The sequence below is a fragment of the Lolium rigidum genome, chromosome 1, assembly GCF_022539505.1.
Source record: "Lolium rigidum isolate FL_2022 chromosome 1, APGP_CSIRO_Lrig_0.1, whole genome shotgun sequence".
Lineage (NCBI taxonomy): Eukaryota > Viridiplantae > Streptophyta > Magnoliopsida > Poales > Poaceae > Lolium > Lolium rigidum.
This window is the reverse complement of record NC_061508.1, coordinates 301,302,768-301,320,279: the sequence shown is the minus strand read 5'-3', so window position 1 is coordinate 301,320,279 and position 17,512 is coordinate 301,302,768.

The window sequence follows — 17,512 nt, the reverse complement described above, 5'->3', positions numbered from 1 at the left end:
AGGGACGGAAAAGACCTAAGAAAAAGGATTATGTCGCTTGCGAAACAAACCAGGTTGTGGACAAGATGTACACGAAAGACCGGCAGTATCATGTGGCCGGTGAACCTATGTTATCGTGGGAGAAGTACCTAACGGTACTTGGTGATATGAAGAGTCTGCATGACCTCACTCTGAAAGAGGAAAGGCGTCTTATTTGTATAGAATCTCCAACATACCTGTTTTTTACCATCAATGTTTCTAATGGCTTGGACTTTGTCGATAAACACCCCACTGACTTGTTTTTCCTGTGGTTTCAAGACATATTCTTCATGTTTCACATGCATAGACTCCACCAAAAAAATTCGCCTATTCACGCTTACTGAGGCCTACCAGGTAACAAAAGAGCAAGAGTTATCCCCGAACATGGCGATAGTGGATCCCCGAGCTTGGTCAACTATGAGAACACACTCAATGTGATGTATTACATTAGAAATCTCTTCTTGGTGAATAAGGATAAAGAAATGTTTGTCCTTCCTTATTTTCCCAAGTAAGTCACTTTCTAGCGCTACAAGATGCTTTCATATATATTTATTTCATTATGTTTGAGTTTAGAATATAATAGTCTATTTGAATTGTTTTGCACAGAGACCAATATTGCACCCTCATTGTTTTGTGGATGCAACACTCACACGCCGTGTATTTTGACTCGGGGAGTGCAAAATGGAAAAATTACACCAACATCAAGAACGTTCTGGATGATGCTCTCAACCGCTACTACTTGAAGGTGTAAGAGCAAACTTTAAACCCCAAGTTTTGTGTGTTTGATGACAACACTTGAGATATCTCACCGTGTGCCTTGAGTATCATTGTTAGATTTGCAAGTGCACGGTTACCTCGCCGGACGCGTCAAGATCCGAAGACTGAAGCGTAGTTGATAGGTTTTCTGGTTTTGTGTGTGTTTAGCGAGGTAACATGGTTGGAGAGAAAAAGGGAAGAAAACCAAATTTAGCCGGGCCGGTACTACCGGTACCGTAGCGGTAGTACCGCTACCCCTATAGGTACCGCCCTCGGTACCGCTCTGAGTCTGCGCTGATTTCGTCTCCCAGAACACGCTGCGGTACCCCTGCAGTACCTGGGGCGGTAGTACCACTCACGAGCGGTAGTACCGCTCACTGTACCGCTTAGGTACCGTAACCGAGTTACGGTGTACCGCCTTGGTACCGCTCTGGTACCGCTTTGGATCTAGTAAGGTTTGGACCCTATTGCGGTACCTCGTGCGGTAGTACCGCTCTGCGTCCTTTGACCAGATCTGGGAGGATTTCGAACTCAGAGCGGTAGTACCGCTTCCCAGAAGTGGTAGTACCGCTTGGGCCAAATCTGGACATAACGGTTGGATTTGGAGGAGCCTATTTAAGGGCCCCTTCTTCCCCAACACGATTTTATCTCTTCCCCTTCTCTCTCCTCCATTGTTGCTGAGCTTAATTCTTGAGGATCTCCCTCCCCATCCAACCAATCTTGCCCAAACTTTGAGGAAGGGTGGAGGAGACCCCGATCTATAGTTCTACCAAGAGAGATTTCACCAATACTAGCTATTCCTTAGTGGATCTTGGTGGTAGGGTTCCTTATTGGGGCATTGGAGAAGAGTTCCTTTGGTGGAGCATTGGAAGAGTTCCTTGGTGGGGCATTGGAGAAGAGTTCCTTTGGTGGAGCATTGGAAGAGTTCCTTTGGTGGAGCATTGGTGATGGGTTCCTATGGTGGAGCATTGGAGATGTGCAGCTATGGAGTCTAGCTTGGTGATGTACTAGATCCATAGGGTGTTGGGAGCATCCTTGTGTGTGGAGCTCGCCCCAACCTTGTGAATGAATCACCACCTCGACCGGTGCCTTAGTGGAAGAAGGAGAGCACCTTCGTGGAGCTCTCTCGAGGAAGATGGTGAGGCCTTCCTTCGTGGTGTGGCCGCCTAGTCTCTTGTGTGAGACTAGCACCTCCTCAACGCAGACGTACTTCCTTTAGTGGAAGGAACTGCGGGAAACAAACCTCGACTCGCCTCGCGCCCCCCGGTTGTCTTGCTCCTTACTCTCGTTATCTTGTTGATTCCTTTACTTGTTGCACTTTTCTGATATTCATTGTAGGATCACCCCTATTGCTAAAGTTCACACCTTTACCTTCCGTTGCCTAAAAATTGAAAAAGACTAAAACTTGCCGTAGCGCCATTCACCCCCCTCTTGTTCGCTACGATCCATTCAAGTGGTATCAGAGCAAGGTTTTCTTGCTCGGGCTTTACCGCCTAAGAAATGTCCGAACAAGAGGCGGATAAGAATGGGTCACCTTCCCTTGTGCCACCCGCTCCATCATCGCCCATCGATTCCACGACAGCTACGTTGGATGACCTCAAGAAATTGGAGTTATCCATCGTTGCCCAAATGAAGGCGATGATGATGGAGTTGGTTGTACAAAAACCAAATCCTCCACCAAAAGCAAGTGCCGAGGATCCGCCACCAAAAGCTAACACCCTTCCTCTTGTTGATTTTGTCGCGGAAGCGACAAAAGATCCACAAAAGGAAGGGCTTGGGGATACCGGCACTTCAACAAAAGGGAAGGATGATGACACACCGGTTGAGGAATGTCAAGGGAGTTATCATGCGGTGCCACCACCAAATGATTACACCATCAACGTTCCGATACCGATGCCGCATATCTTGTCGCATGGTTCACCACCGTCTCTTGAGTCAAACAACTTTGAGAATTGGCAATTCTTAATGCGTTCACATGTGCGCAGCGCTTCTACCGAGCTTTGGCGTATCATCGAGGAGGGCTATTCACCACGAGATCCCAAGAAATTGACAAGGAGAGATGTGGTGGATGACCAACTCAACGCCACCGCCATCAACATGATTCATATGGCCATCACCCCCAAGGACCGCGCTCATATCCGCTCGCTCAAGACCGCCAAGGAAGCATGGGACAAACTTGAGAAGCTCTTCCTCGGCAATGCAAGCATCCAAAGCTCCCGCTTTGATGAAGTGAACAATATGGCCGACAATTTCGTCATGGTTGAAGGAGAGACCCCCGAAGAAATGTATCGGTGCCTCATCGGTCTTGCCGTGCAAATGCAAGGTCTTGGAGCAACGTTTGTGGATGACCATTGGATCAAGCGCAAGTTCTACAATTCTCTCCTCCCTTATGAGGAAGTGAAGTTGACGGCCATCCGCCAAAACGCCTCCTTCCGTGCTATGACATTCGATGAAGTCCTTAGCGAAGTCATCACTTTGGACATCTCCAAGAAGAATGCAGAGGATCTTGTTGCTCGCGCCCACAACTCCCGCAAGCCCAACCTTGCATTGAAGATGAAGGTGCATGAAGCTAGTGAAAGCGATGAGGATCCCGTTGAGTGGGGATCGGATGATCTCAAGGTCAACTACCATGAGCACATGGCTCTCGCCACCAAGAAGTTTTGCGATGGAAACATGTCCCGAAACACAAGACCAAGAAGATCACGTGATTCTCCAAGAAGACTCTCCAAGAGCCCAAGAGAAGGGACAAAGGGAAGAATATGCTACAATTGCGGTGACAAGAATCATTTTGTCGCGGATTGTATGTTTGAGAGAAGAGAAGATCATGGTGGAAGGCTTATCCCAAAGGATATGTACAAGCCACTCTCTAAAGGATTCTCCAAGTTCTCCCCAAGGTCCGATGACGATAAGGTCTCCTCCAACAAGAAGCCTAGAGCCTTCATCATTTGAGAAGAGTACTCCTCCAATGAAGATGGAGAGCATGAGGACAAGCGCTCCAACAAGGAAGGAGAGGGAGTGGCCGCCATCGCCATTTCCACTCCCTCTATCTCCCTCTTCGACTCTCCTAATGAGAACCTCGTCACCAACAATGCACGTTGCCTCATGGCAAAGGTATCCACGGAGGTAAAATCCCCTTCCAAACCATCATCTTCAACTAATGCCTTATATATTGATGATGCCACTAGTCTCATCGTTAAACGTGAGATTATGGGTTTGGATTCCTTGGATTCTTTTCTCACTAACATGAAGGGGGACACCAAGATTCATGTTGGGGCTCTCCTAGCCCAACTTGGTGCGGCACAAGATCTTATTGAGGAGATGGAGAAGTTGGAAAGGGAAGCGGCCTTTGAGCTTGCCAATCTCAAGGAGGAACATGATGATGAACGGAATCTTCGCATGTCTCTTGAAGCTAGTGTCATCGTCCTTGATGACGTGTAAAGCACACGCCCGTTGGGAACCCCAAGTGGAAGGTGTGATTCGTACATCATCAAGTTTCCCTCAGTAAGAAACCAAGGTTTATCGAACCAGTAGGAGTCAAGAAGCACATTGAAGGTTGATGGCGGTGGAGTGTAGTGCGGCGCAACACCAGGGATTCTGGCGCCAACGTGGAACCTGCACAACACAATCAAAGTACTTTTCCCCAACGTAACAGTGAGGTTGTCAATCTCACCGGCTTGCTGTAAACAAAGGATTAAACGTATTGTGTGGAAGATGATGATTGTTTGCGAAGAATAGTAAAGAACAATTGCAGTAGATTGTATTTCGGATGTAAAGAATAGGACCGGGGTCCACGGTTTACTAGTGGTGTCTCTCCCATAAGATAAACAGATGTTGGGTGAACAAATTACAGCTTGGGCAATTGACAAATAAAGAAGGCATAACAATGCACATACATATATCATGATGAGTACTATGAGATTCAATCAGGGCATTACGACAAAGTACATAGACCGCTATCCAGCATGCATCTATGCCTAAAAAGTCCACTTTCAAGTTATCATATGAACCCCTTCAAGTATTAAGTTGTAAACAACAGACAATTGCATTAAGTATGGTGCGTAATGTAATCAACACAAATATCCTTAGACAAAGCATCGATGTTTTATCCCTAGTGGCAACAACACATCCACAACCTTAGAACTTTCACGTCACTGTCCCAGCATTTAATGGAGGCATGAACCCACTATCGAGCATAAATACCCCCTCTTGGAGTCACAAGTATCAACTTGGCCGAGCCTCTACTAGCAACGGAGAGTATGCAAGAACATAAATAACATATATGATAGATTGATAATCAACTTGACATAGTATTCAATATTCATCGGATCCCAACAAACACAACATGTAGGATTACAAATAAATGATCTTGATCATGATAGGCAGCTCACAAGATCTAACATGATAGCACAATGAGGAGAAGACAACCATCTCGCTATCGCTATGGACCCATAGTCCAGGGGTGGACTACTCACACATCGATCCGGAGGCGATCATGGCGATGAAGAGACCTCCGGGAGATGATTCCCCTCTCCGGCAGGGTGCCGGAGGCGATCTCCTGAATCCCCCGAGATGGGATTGGCGGCGGCGGCATCTCTGGAAGGTTTTCTGTATCGTGGCTCTCGGTACTGGGGGTTTCGCGACGAAGACTTTAAGTAGGCGGAAGGGCAGGTCAAGGGGCGTCACGAGGGGCCCGCACAACAGGCCGGCGCGGCCAGGGCTTGGGCCGCGACGCCCTGGTGTGTCGCCACCTCGTGGCCCCACTTCGTTTCCTCTTCGGACTTCTGGAAGCTTCGTGGAAAAATAGGACCCTGGGCGTTGATTTCGTCCAATTACGAGAATATTTCCTTACTAGGATTTCGAAACCAAAAACAGCGAGAAAACATCAATCGGCTCTTCGGCATCTCGTCAATAGGTTAGTGCCGGAAAATGCATAATAATTACATATAATGTGTATAAAACATGTGAGTATCCTCATAAAAGTAGCATGGAACATAAGAAATTATAGATACGTTTGGGACGTATCAGTCCTTGAGGACAAGAATAAAGCTATTGTTTCACGACTCACCAAGGATCAAGACCATGCTCTTGAGTTGGTTGGTGACCTCAAGAAGAAGATGCTCTCGCTCGAGGAAGCCAACAAAGGGAAAGATGATGAAGACCCCAATTCTTGCCATGATGAGCTTGTGGATCAAGTTACTTCCTTGAGGAGACACAATGCTCTCCTCTTGGAAGTCAATGCTATTCAAGAAGAAGCCTTGGATGAGTACTACCGCTTGTTCAAAGAGAAGACCTCATGTTGCAACCATGAAGAAGAAATTGCCTCTCTTGAGATCACCAAGGCCAAGCTATTGAGTTTGAGTAGTGATACGTCTCCGACGTATCGATAATTTCTTATGTTCCATGCCACATTATTGATGATATCTACATGTTTTATACACATTATATGTCATATTTATGCGTTTTCCGGAACTAACCTATTGACGAGATGCCGAAGGGCCGTTCTTGTTTTCTCGCTGTTTTTGGTTTCAGAAATCCTAGTAAGGAAATATTCTCGAATTGGACGAAATCAACGCCCAGGTTCCTATTTTTCCCGGAAGCATCCAGAACACCTGAGAGAGGCCAGAGGGGGGCCACAGGACCACCACACATGACCCCGGCGCGGCCTGGGGGTGGCCCGCGCCCCCTAGCGTGTCGTCGCCTCGTTGACCTTCTGACGCCGCCTCTTCGCCTATATAAAGGTCCCTGACCTAAAACTTCGAGACGAAAAAGCCACGGTACGAGAAACCTTCCAGAGCCGCCGCCATCGCGAAGCCAAGATCTGGGGGACAGGAGTCTCTGTTCCGGCACGCCGCCGGGACGGGGAAGTGCCCCGGAAGGCTCCTCCATCGACACCACCACCATCTCCATCAACGCTGCTGTCTCCCATGAGGAGGGAGTAGTTCTCCATCGAGGCTCGGGGCTGTACCGGTAGCTATGTGGTTAATCTCTCTCCTATGTGCTTCAATACAATAATCTCATGAGCTGCCTTACATGATTGAGATTCATATGATGATGCTTGTAATCTAGATGTCATTGTGCTAGTCAAGTGGGTTTTACTTATGTGATCTCCGGAGACTCCTTGTCCCACGTGTGTAAAGGTGACAGATGTGTGCACCGTGTGGGTCTCTTAGGCTATATTTCACAGAATACTTATTCACTCGTTATGAATGGCATAGTGAAGTGCTTATTTATATCTCTTTATGATTGCAATGTGTTTTGTATCACAATTTATCTGTGTGCTACTCTAGTGATGTTATTAAAGTAGTTTATTCCTCCTGCAAGGTGTAATGGTGATAGTGTGTGCATCGTGTTAGTACTTGGCGTAGGCTATGATTGTGATCTCTCGTAGATTATGAAGTTAACTATTGCTATGATAGTATTGATGTGATCTATTCCTCTTTTCGTAGTGTGAAGGTGACAGTGTGCATGTTATGTTAGTACTTGGTTTGGTTATGTTGATCTGTCATGCACTCTAAGGTTATTTAAACATGAACATCGAATATTGTGGAGCTTGTTAACTCCGGCATTGAGGGTTCTTGTAATCCTACACGCTTAGTGGTGTTCATCATCCAACAAGAGGGTGTAGAGTCTAGCATCTATTTATTTATTCTGTTATGTGATCAATGTTCAGAGTGTCCACTAGTGAAAGTATGATCCCTAGGCCTTGTTCCTAAATACTGCTATCGCTGCTTGTTTACTGTTTTACTGCATCTCTACTGTCCGCGATATTACCACCATCAATCACACGCCAGAAAGCACATTTCTGGCGCCGTTACTACTGCTCATATATATTCATACCACATGTATTTCACTATCTCTTCGCCGAACTAGTGCACCTATTAGGTGTGTTGGGGACACAAGAGACTTCTTGCTTTGTGGTTGCAGGGTTGCATGAGAGGGATATCTTTGACCTCTTCCTCCCTGAGTTCGATAAACCTTGGGTGATCCACTTAAGGGAAACTTGCTGCTGTTCTACAAACCACTGCTCTTGGAGGCCCAACACTGTCTACAAGAATAGAAGCACCTGTAGACATCAAGCCACTTTTCTGGCGCCGTTGCCGGGGAGGAAAGGTAAAAGGCACTCATACTCCGGTCCCAGGTAAAGTACTTTTCTGGCGCCGTTTTGTGTGTGCTCGAAGCTATTTCCTTTAGATCCTGCAATTGCATCTTTTTGTTTCTTTTTTACACTAGTTAGGCATAATGGACAACAATGAGCTTCTTATTCTATTTCCTGATTTAAGACATGGATGGTTTGATGCGAAAATTAAAAAACCCATGGAACATATTAGTATGAACACTTTGAATACCATTGTTGCTAATGATATAGAAAATTCTAAGCTTGTGGAAGCCGGTTCTGATGAGCATGATCTTTTTAGTCCCCCAAGCATTGAGGAGAAAATTTACTTTGATGATACTTTGCTTCCTATTTATGATGATTATAATGATAGTAGTCTTTTAGTACCGCCTGTTATGGAGGATAAATTTTATTATGATTACAATATGCCTCCTATATTTGATGATGAGAATAATAATGATAGCTACTTTGTTGAATTTGCTCCCACTATTACCAATAAAATTGATTATGCTTATGTGGAGAGTAATAATTTTATGCATGAGACTCATGATAAGAATGCTTTATGTGATAGTTATATTGTTGAGTTTGCTCATGATGCTACTGAAAGTTATTATGAGAGAGGAAAATATGGTTGTAGAAATTTTCATGTTACTAAAATGCCTCTCTATGTGCTGAAATTTTTGAAGCTGCACTTGTTCTATCTTCCTATGCTTGTTACTTTGCTCTTCATGAACTTGTTTATTTACAAGACTCCTATGCATAGGAATGATGTTAGACTTAAAATTGTTTTTAATTTGCTTCTTGATGCTCTCTTTTGCTTCAACTACTATTTCTTGCGAGTGCATCATTAAAACTGCTGAGCCCATCTTAATGGCTATAAAGAAAGAACTTCTTGGGAGATAACCCATGTGTTTATTTTGCTACAGTACCTCTATTTTATATTTGTGTCTTGGAAGTTGTTACTACTGTAGCAACCTCTCCTTATCTTATTTTATTGCATTTGTTGTGCCAAGTAAAGTCTTTGATAGTAAGGTTCATACTAGATTTGGATTGCTTGCGCGAGTAATGCATTTCTTTGATGTCACGAATTTCGACCTGCCTCTCTGTAGGTAGCTCAGAAAAACATGCCAATTTACGTGCGTGATCCTCAGATATGTATGCAACTTTCATTCAGTTTGGGAATTTTCATTTGAGAAAGTATGGTGCCTCAATAAAATCCATCTTTACGGACTGTTCTGTTTTGACAGATTCTGCCTTTTATTTCGCATTGCCTCTTTTGCTATGATGGATGAATTTCTTTGTTCCATTAATGTCCAGTAGCTTTATGCAATGTCCAGAAGTGTTAAGAATGATTGTGTCACCTCTGAACATGTTAATTTTTATTGTACACTAACCCTCTAATGAGTTGTTTCGAGTTTGGTGTGGAGGAAGTTTTCAAGGATCAAGAGAGGGAAATGATGCAATATGATCAAGGAGAGTGAAAGCTCTAAGCTTGGGGATGCCCCGGTGGTTCATCCCTGCATATTTCAAGAAGACTCAAGCATCTAAGCTTGGGGATGCCCAAGGCATCCCCTTCTTCATCGACAAATTATCAGGTTCCTTCTCTTGAAACTATATTTTTATTCGGTCACATCTTATGTACTTTACTTGGAGCATATGTTTGCTTTTGTTTTTATTTTTGTTTTGTTATTTTCATTCTCTGAATAAATACATGCTTGTGTGGGAGAGAGACACGCTCCGCTGGTTCGTATGAACACATGTGTTCTTAGCTTTTAATGTTCATGGCGAAGGTTGAAACTGCTTCGTTAATAGTTATATGGTTGGAAACGGGAAATGCTACATGTAGTAATTGATAAAATGTCTTGGATAATTTGATACTTGGCAATTGTTGTGCTCATGTTTAAGCTCTTGCATCATATACTTTGCACCCATTAATGAAGAAATACATAGAGCTTGCTAAAATTTGGTTTGCATATTTGGTCTCTCTAAAGTCTAGATAATTTCTAGTATTGAGTTTGAACAACAAGGAAGACGGTGTAGAGTCTTATAATGTTTACAATATGTCTTTTATGTGAGTTTTGCTGCACCGGTTCATCCTTGTGTTTGTTTCAAATAAACCTTGCTAGCCTAAACCTTGTATCGAGAGGGAATACTTCTCATGCATCCAAAATCCTTGAACCAACCACTATGCCATTTGTGTCCACCATACCTACCTAGTACATGGTATTTCTCCACCATTTACAAAGTAAATTGCTTGAGTGCTAACTTTAAATAATTCAAAATTTATCACCTCTGATTTGTGTCAATGTTTTATAGCTCATGAGGAAGTATGTGGTGTTTTATCTTTCGATCTTGTCATTTACTTCTGACAGACTTTCACAATGGACTAGTGGCACATCCGCTTATCCAATAATTTTGCAAAAAGCTGGCAATGGGGTTCCCAGCCCCAATTAATTAACTTTCATTAATAATTCTCTTCACATGTTTTGCCCTGATTCATCAGTAAGCAACTTAATTTTGCAAATAGACACTCCTCCATGGTATGTGAATGTTGGAAGGCACCCGAGGATTCGGTTAGCCATGGCTTGTGTAAGCAAAAGGTTGGGAGGAGTGTCATCCATAAATAAAGAAAAACTAAACTAAAGTACATGTGTAAACAAAAGAGAAGAGGGATGATCTACCTTGCTGGTAGAGATAACGTCCTTCATGGGAGCCGCTCTTGAAAGTCTGGTTGATGAGGTAGTTCGAGTGCCCACTACCATTCGTTCACAACAACAAACACCTCTCAAAATTTTACTTTTATGCTCTCTTTATGTTTTCGAAACCAAAGCTCTAGCACAAATATAGCAATCAATGCTTCCCTCTTTGAAGGACCATTCTTTTACTTTTATGTTGAGTCAGTTCACCTATTTCTCTCCACCTCAAGAAGCAAACACTTGTGTGAACTGTGCATTGATTCCTACATACTTGCATATTGCACTTGTTATATTACTATACATTGACAATATCCATGAGATATACATGTTATAAGTTGAAAGCAACAGCTGAAACTTAATCTTCCTTTGTGTTGCTTCAATACCTTTACTTTGATGTATTGCTTTATGAGTTAACTCTTATGCAAGACTTATTGATGCTTGTCTTGAAAGTACTATTCATAAAAAGTCTTTGCTTTATGATTCAGTTGTTTACTCATGTCATTACCATTGTTTTGATCGCTGCATTCATTACATATGTTTACAATTGTATGATCATGGTTATGCTGGCATGTCACTCCAGAAATTATCTTTGTTATCGTTTACCTGCTCGGGACGAGCAGGAACTAAGCTTGGGGATGCTGATACGTCTCCGACGTATCGATAATTTCTTATGTTCCATGCCACATTATTGATGATATCTACATGTTTTATACACATTATATGTCATATTTATGCGTTTTCCGGAACTAACCTATTGACGAGATGCCGAAGGGCCAGTTCCTATTTTCTGCTGTTTTTGGTTTCAGAAATCCTAGTAAGGAAATATTCTCGGAATTGGACGATATCAACGCCCAGGTTCCTATTTTTCCCGGAAGCATCCAGAACACCCGAGAGAGGCCAGAGGGGGGCCACAGGCCCACCACACATGACCCCGGCGCGGCCTGGGGGTGGCCCGCGCCCCCCTAGCGTGTCGTTGCCTCGTTGACCTTCTGACGCCGCCTCTTCGCCTATATAAAGGTCCCTGACCTAAAACTTCGAGACGAAAAAGCCACGGTACGAGAAACCTTCCAGAGCCGCCGCCATCGTGAAGCCAAGATCTGGGGGACAGGAGTCTCTGTTCCGGCACGCCGCCGGGACGGGGAAGTGCCCCCGGAAGGCTCCTCCATCGACACCACCGCCATCTCCATCAACGCTGCTTGTCTCCCATGAGGAGGGAGTAGTTCTCCATCGAGGCTCGGGGCTGTACCGGTAGCTATGTGGTTAATCTCTCTCCTATGTGCTTCAATACAATAATCTCATGAGCTTCCTTACATGATTGAGATTCATATGATGATGCTTGTAATCTAGATGTCATTGTGCTAGTCAAGTGGGTTTTACTTAAGTGATCTCCGGAGACTCCTTGTCCCACGTGTGTAAAGGTGACAGTGTGTGCACCGTGTGGGTCTCTTAGGCTATAATTCACAGAATACTTATTCACTGTTATGAATGGCATAGTGAAGTGCTTATTTATATCTCTTTATGATTGCAATGTGTTTTGTATCACAATTTATCTGTGTGCTACTCTAGTGATGTTATTAAAGTAGTTTATTCCTCCTGCACGGTGTAATGGTGATAGTGTGTGCATCGTGTTAGTACTTGGCGTAGGCTATGATTGTGATCTCTCGTAGATTATGAAGTTAACTATTGCTATGATGGTATTGATGTGATCTATTCCTCCTTTCGTAGTGTGAAGCCGACGAGTGTGCATGCTATGTTAGTACTTGGTTTGGTTATGTTGATCTGTCATGCACTCTAAGGTTATTTAAACATGAACATCGAATATTGTGGAGCTTGTAAACTCCGGCATTGAGGGTTCTTGTAATCCTACACGATTAGTGGTGTTCATCATCCAACAAGAGGGTGTAGAGTCTAGCATCTATTTATTTATTCTGTTATGTGATCAATGTTGAGAGTGTCCACTAGTGAAAGTATGATCCCTAGGCCTTGTTCCTAAATACTGCTATCGCTGCTTGTTTACTGTTTTACTGCATCTCTACTGTCTGCGATATTACCACCATCAATCACACGCCAACAAGCACTTTTCTGGCGCCGTTACTACTGCTCATATATATTCATACCACTTGTATTTCACTATCTCTTCGCCGAACTAGTGCACCTATTTGGTGTGTTGGGGACACAAGAGACTTCTTGCTTTGTGGTTGCAGGGTTGCATGAGAGGGATATCTTTGACCTCTTCCTCCCTGAGTTCGATAAACCTTGGGTGATCCACTTAAGGGAAACTTGCTGCTGTTCTACAAACTCCTGCTCTTGGAGGCCCAACACTGTCTACAAGAATAGAAGCACCCGTAGACATCAAGTAGCAAGCAAGAAGAGTCTTTGGTGGAATGTCTCCGCATGAGCAAGGCAAAGGAGGTACAAGTGTTTGATATTTGCCATCCACACCCGGAGCATGAAGATGAAGTCAATCGCTTGAAGGAGGAGTGGCTACCAAGCCAAAGAGGGCTCTTGCAATGAAGGAGGAGTGGCTACCAAGCCAAAGAGAAAGAGGAAGAGGAGGACCAAGAAGAAGAAGAACAAGGAGAACATGGAGACAAACCTTGAAGGGAGCAATGCTAGCTCAAGAAGGGATGGGGTACCCAACTCCACCTCAACGGGTTTCGCCGGCTCTAACAACCCTTCTCATGTTGTTTTTGTTGATTACTATGGACATATTCGTGCTCGCTTTATTGGTCCTCAAAAGGACAATGTTGATTGGACTATTTGGGTTCCCAAACCCCTTGTTACTAACATGCTAGGACCCATTGAAAAATGGGTACCTCAATCCAAGACTTGATTCCTTGTAGGACTATGCTTCCGGTGGTGCTAAATGGGTGGTTGATAGTGGAGCCACAAGTCATATGACCGGAAGCAAGGATATTGTTGTCGACCTCGTGCCTTCTCTCTCTACCGTATCATATGGCGACAACACGTGCTCAAAGGTATTGGGTCTTGGCAAGGTGGTGGTAACACCCGACATCTCACTTGTGAATGTCCTCCTTGTCGAGACCCTTGGTTACAATTTACTCTCCGTTCATCAAATTGCTCGTATGGGTTTATGCACATTCTTTGATGAACATATGGTGGTCCTCTTGTGGAGCAAGTCACTAAATGTAGCTTTTGTTGGATATGTAGAGAACGGTTTGTATGTTGTTGATTTCTCCGGAAAGACAACGTCTTCCGCTCTTTGCCTATTCGCCAAAGGTGACAAGGGTTGGTTATGGCATCGCCGACTAGCCCATGTCAACATGAGGACTTTGCAAAGTCTCCACAAGGGTGGCCACATTCTCGGACTAAAAGAAGATGTCTCTTTTTGCAAGGATCGTGTTTGTAGGGCTTGCGTACAAGGAAAAATGCATGGAGCTCCTCACAAGGCCAAGACTATCATCTCTACCACAAGATGCTTGGAGCTCTTACATGTTGATCTCTTCGGTCCACCATCTCATGAAAGTCTTGGAGGAAAGAAGTATTGCCTCGTCATCGTTGATGACTATTCACGCTATTGTTGGGTATTCTTCTTCAAGTACAAGAGTGAGACCCAACGGACCATGATGGAGTTTGCCAACCAAGTTCAACGCAAGTACGACAACAAGATCCTCGCAATAAGGAGCGACAATGGAACGGAGTTCAAGAACTACACATTGGATAACTTCCTCGGCGAAGAAGGAATCCAACACCAATACTCCACGCCATATACTCCCCAACAAAATGGGGTCGCCGAAAGGAAGAATCGAACCTTGATCGAAGCCGCTCGAACCATGATGATGGAATACAAGTCCAAGTACAATTTTTGGGCGGAAGCTATCTCTACCGCTTGCCATGCTACTAATCGCCTCTACTTTCGCAAAGGTCTCGAGAAGACACCATATGAGATCCTCACCGGCAACAAGCCTAATGTGTCATACTTCAAGGTCTTCGGATGCAAATGCTACATACTTGTCAAGGACACGCGCCTATCCAAGTTTAATTCAAGGGCTTAAGAAGGAATTTTCGTTGGCTATGCTACGGATTATCACGCCTATAGAGTCTTCAACAAGTCAAGTGGACGTGTTGTAGAATCTTGTGATGTGACGTTCGATGAAGATGATAGATCCTTGGAGGAGCGAAGTGCTTCTTGTGAGAAAGGAGATGCAATTCCCCCGGATATCATAGGAAGGATGGGTGTTGGCATTCGCCTACCTCAAGAGCTACCTTCTATGAGTACCGGGGAAGGACCAAGTTCCACCCAAGTGGAGCCATCTACACCACAAGGCCAAGCTTCTTCCGTTGATCTAACAAATGCAAGTCAACCTCTACAACAACCTCAAGTTCAACCTCAACCTCAAGATCAACCTTGACATCTACAACAACAATCAAGTCCAAGTTCAGCACAACAAGCTCAAGAACAACATACACCGCAAGCTCGTCTACCTCAACACTCAACATCAAGTGACCAAGGTCAAGCTTCAAGTTCTTCTCCGAGTGGTTCGGGGACAATCTTCATGGACAATAATATTCCCTATACCCCCGAGCCGTCCGGATCTCATGACAAAGTTGCCTCTTTTAACGACAATGGAGGTCAAGGCGAGGACCTAAACCGTGATGAAGGCATAACAATGCACATACATATATCATGGTGAGTACTATGAGATTCAATCAGGGCATTACGACAAAGTACATAGACCGCTATCCAGCATGCATCTATGCCTAAAAAGTCCACTTTCAGGTTATCATCCGAACCCCTTCCGGTATTAAGTTGTAAACAATAGACAATTGCATTAAGTATGGTGCGTAATGTAATCAACACAAATATCCTTAGACAAAGCATCGATGTTTTATCCCTAGTAGCAACAGCACATCCACAACCTTAGAACTTTACGTCACTCGTCCCGGATTTAATGGAGGCATGAACCCACTATCGAGCATAAATACCCCCTCTTGGAGTCACAAGTATCAACTTGGCCAGAGCCTCTACTAGCAACGGAGAGCATGCAAGAACATAAATAACATATATGATAGATTGATAATCAACTTGACATAGTATTCAATATTCATCGGATCCCAACAAACACAACATGTAGGATTACAAATAGATGATCTTGATCATGATAGGCAGCTCACAAGATCTAACATGATAGCACAATGAGGAGAAGACAACCATCTAGCTACTGCTATGGACCCATAGTCCAGGGGTGGACTACTCACACATCGATCCGGAGGCGATCATGGCGATGAAGAGACCTCCGGGAGATGATTCCCCTCTCCGGCGGGGTGCCGGAGGCGATCTCCCGAACCCCCGAGATGGGATTGGCGGCGGCGGCGTCTCTGGAAGGTTTTCCGTATCGTGGCTCTCGGTACTGGGGGTTTCGCGACGAAGACTTTAAGTAGGCGGAAGGGCAGGTCAAGGGGCGTCACGAGGGGCCCACACAACAGGCCGGCGCGGCCAGGGCTTGGGCCGCGCCGCCCTGGTGTGTCGCCACCTTGTGGCCCCACTCCGTTTCCTCTTCGGACTTCTGGAAGCTTCGTGGAAAAATAGGACCCTCGACGTTGATTTCGTCCAATTCCGAGAATATTTCCTTACTAGGATTTCTGAAACCAAAAACAGCAGAAAACAGACAATCGGCTCTTCGGCATCTCGTCAATAGGTTAGTGCCGGAAAATGCATAATAATGACATATAATGTGTATAAAACATGTGAGTATCATCATAAAAGTAGCATGGAACATAAGAAATTATAGATATGTTTGGGACGTATCAAGCATCCCCAAGCTTAGTTCCTACTCGCCCTCGAGTAGGTAAACGATAACAAAGATAATTTCTGAAGTGACATGCTATCATAATCTTGATCATACTATTGTAAAGCATATGAGATGAATGCAGCGATTCGAAGAAATGATGAAGATAATGAGTAAACAAATGAATCATATAGCAAAGACTTTTCATGAATAACACTTTCAAGACAAGCATCAATAAGACTTGCATAAGAGTTACTCATAAAGCAATAGATTCAAAGTAAAGACATTGAAGCAACACAAAGGAAGATATAAGTTTCAGCGGTTGCTTTCAACTTCAACATGTATATCTCATGGATAATTGTCAACACAAAGCAATATAACAAGTGCAATAGGTAAACATGTAAGAATCAATGCACACAGTTGACACAAGTGTTTGCTTCTAAGATAGAAAGAATGGGTAAACTAACTCAACATAAAGTAGAATATAGGCCCTTCGCAGAGGGAAGCATTGATTACTATATTTGTGCTAGAGCTTTTTATTTTGAAAACAAGAAACAATTTTGTCAACGGTAGTAATAAATCATATGTGTTATGTATAAGATATCCTATAAGTTGCAAGCCTCGTGCATAGTATACCAATAGTGCTCGCACCTTGTCCTAATTAGCTTGGATTAACACGGATTATCATTGCATAGCATATGTTTCAACCAAGTGTCACAAAGGGGTACCTCTATGCTGCCTCGTACAAAGGTCTAAGGAGAAAGCTCGCATTGGATTTCTCGCTTTTGATTATTCTCAACTTAGACATCCATACCGGGACAACATAGACAACGAGATAATGGACTCCTCTTTAATGCATAAGCATTCAACAACAGTTAAAATTCTCATAAGAGATTGAGGATTAATTGTCCAAACTGAAACTTCCACCATGAATCATGGCTTTAGTTAGCGGCCCAATGTTCTTCTCTAATAGTATGCATACTCAAACCATTTGATCATGAAAATCGCCCTTACTTCAGACAAGATGAACATGCATAGCAACTCACATGATATTCAACAAAGGTAAAAGTTGATGGCGTCCCCAGAAAACATGGTTACCGCTCAACAAGCAACTTATTAAGAAATAAGACACATAAGTACATATTCTTCACCACAATAGTTTTTAAGGCTATTTGTCC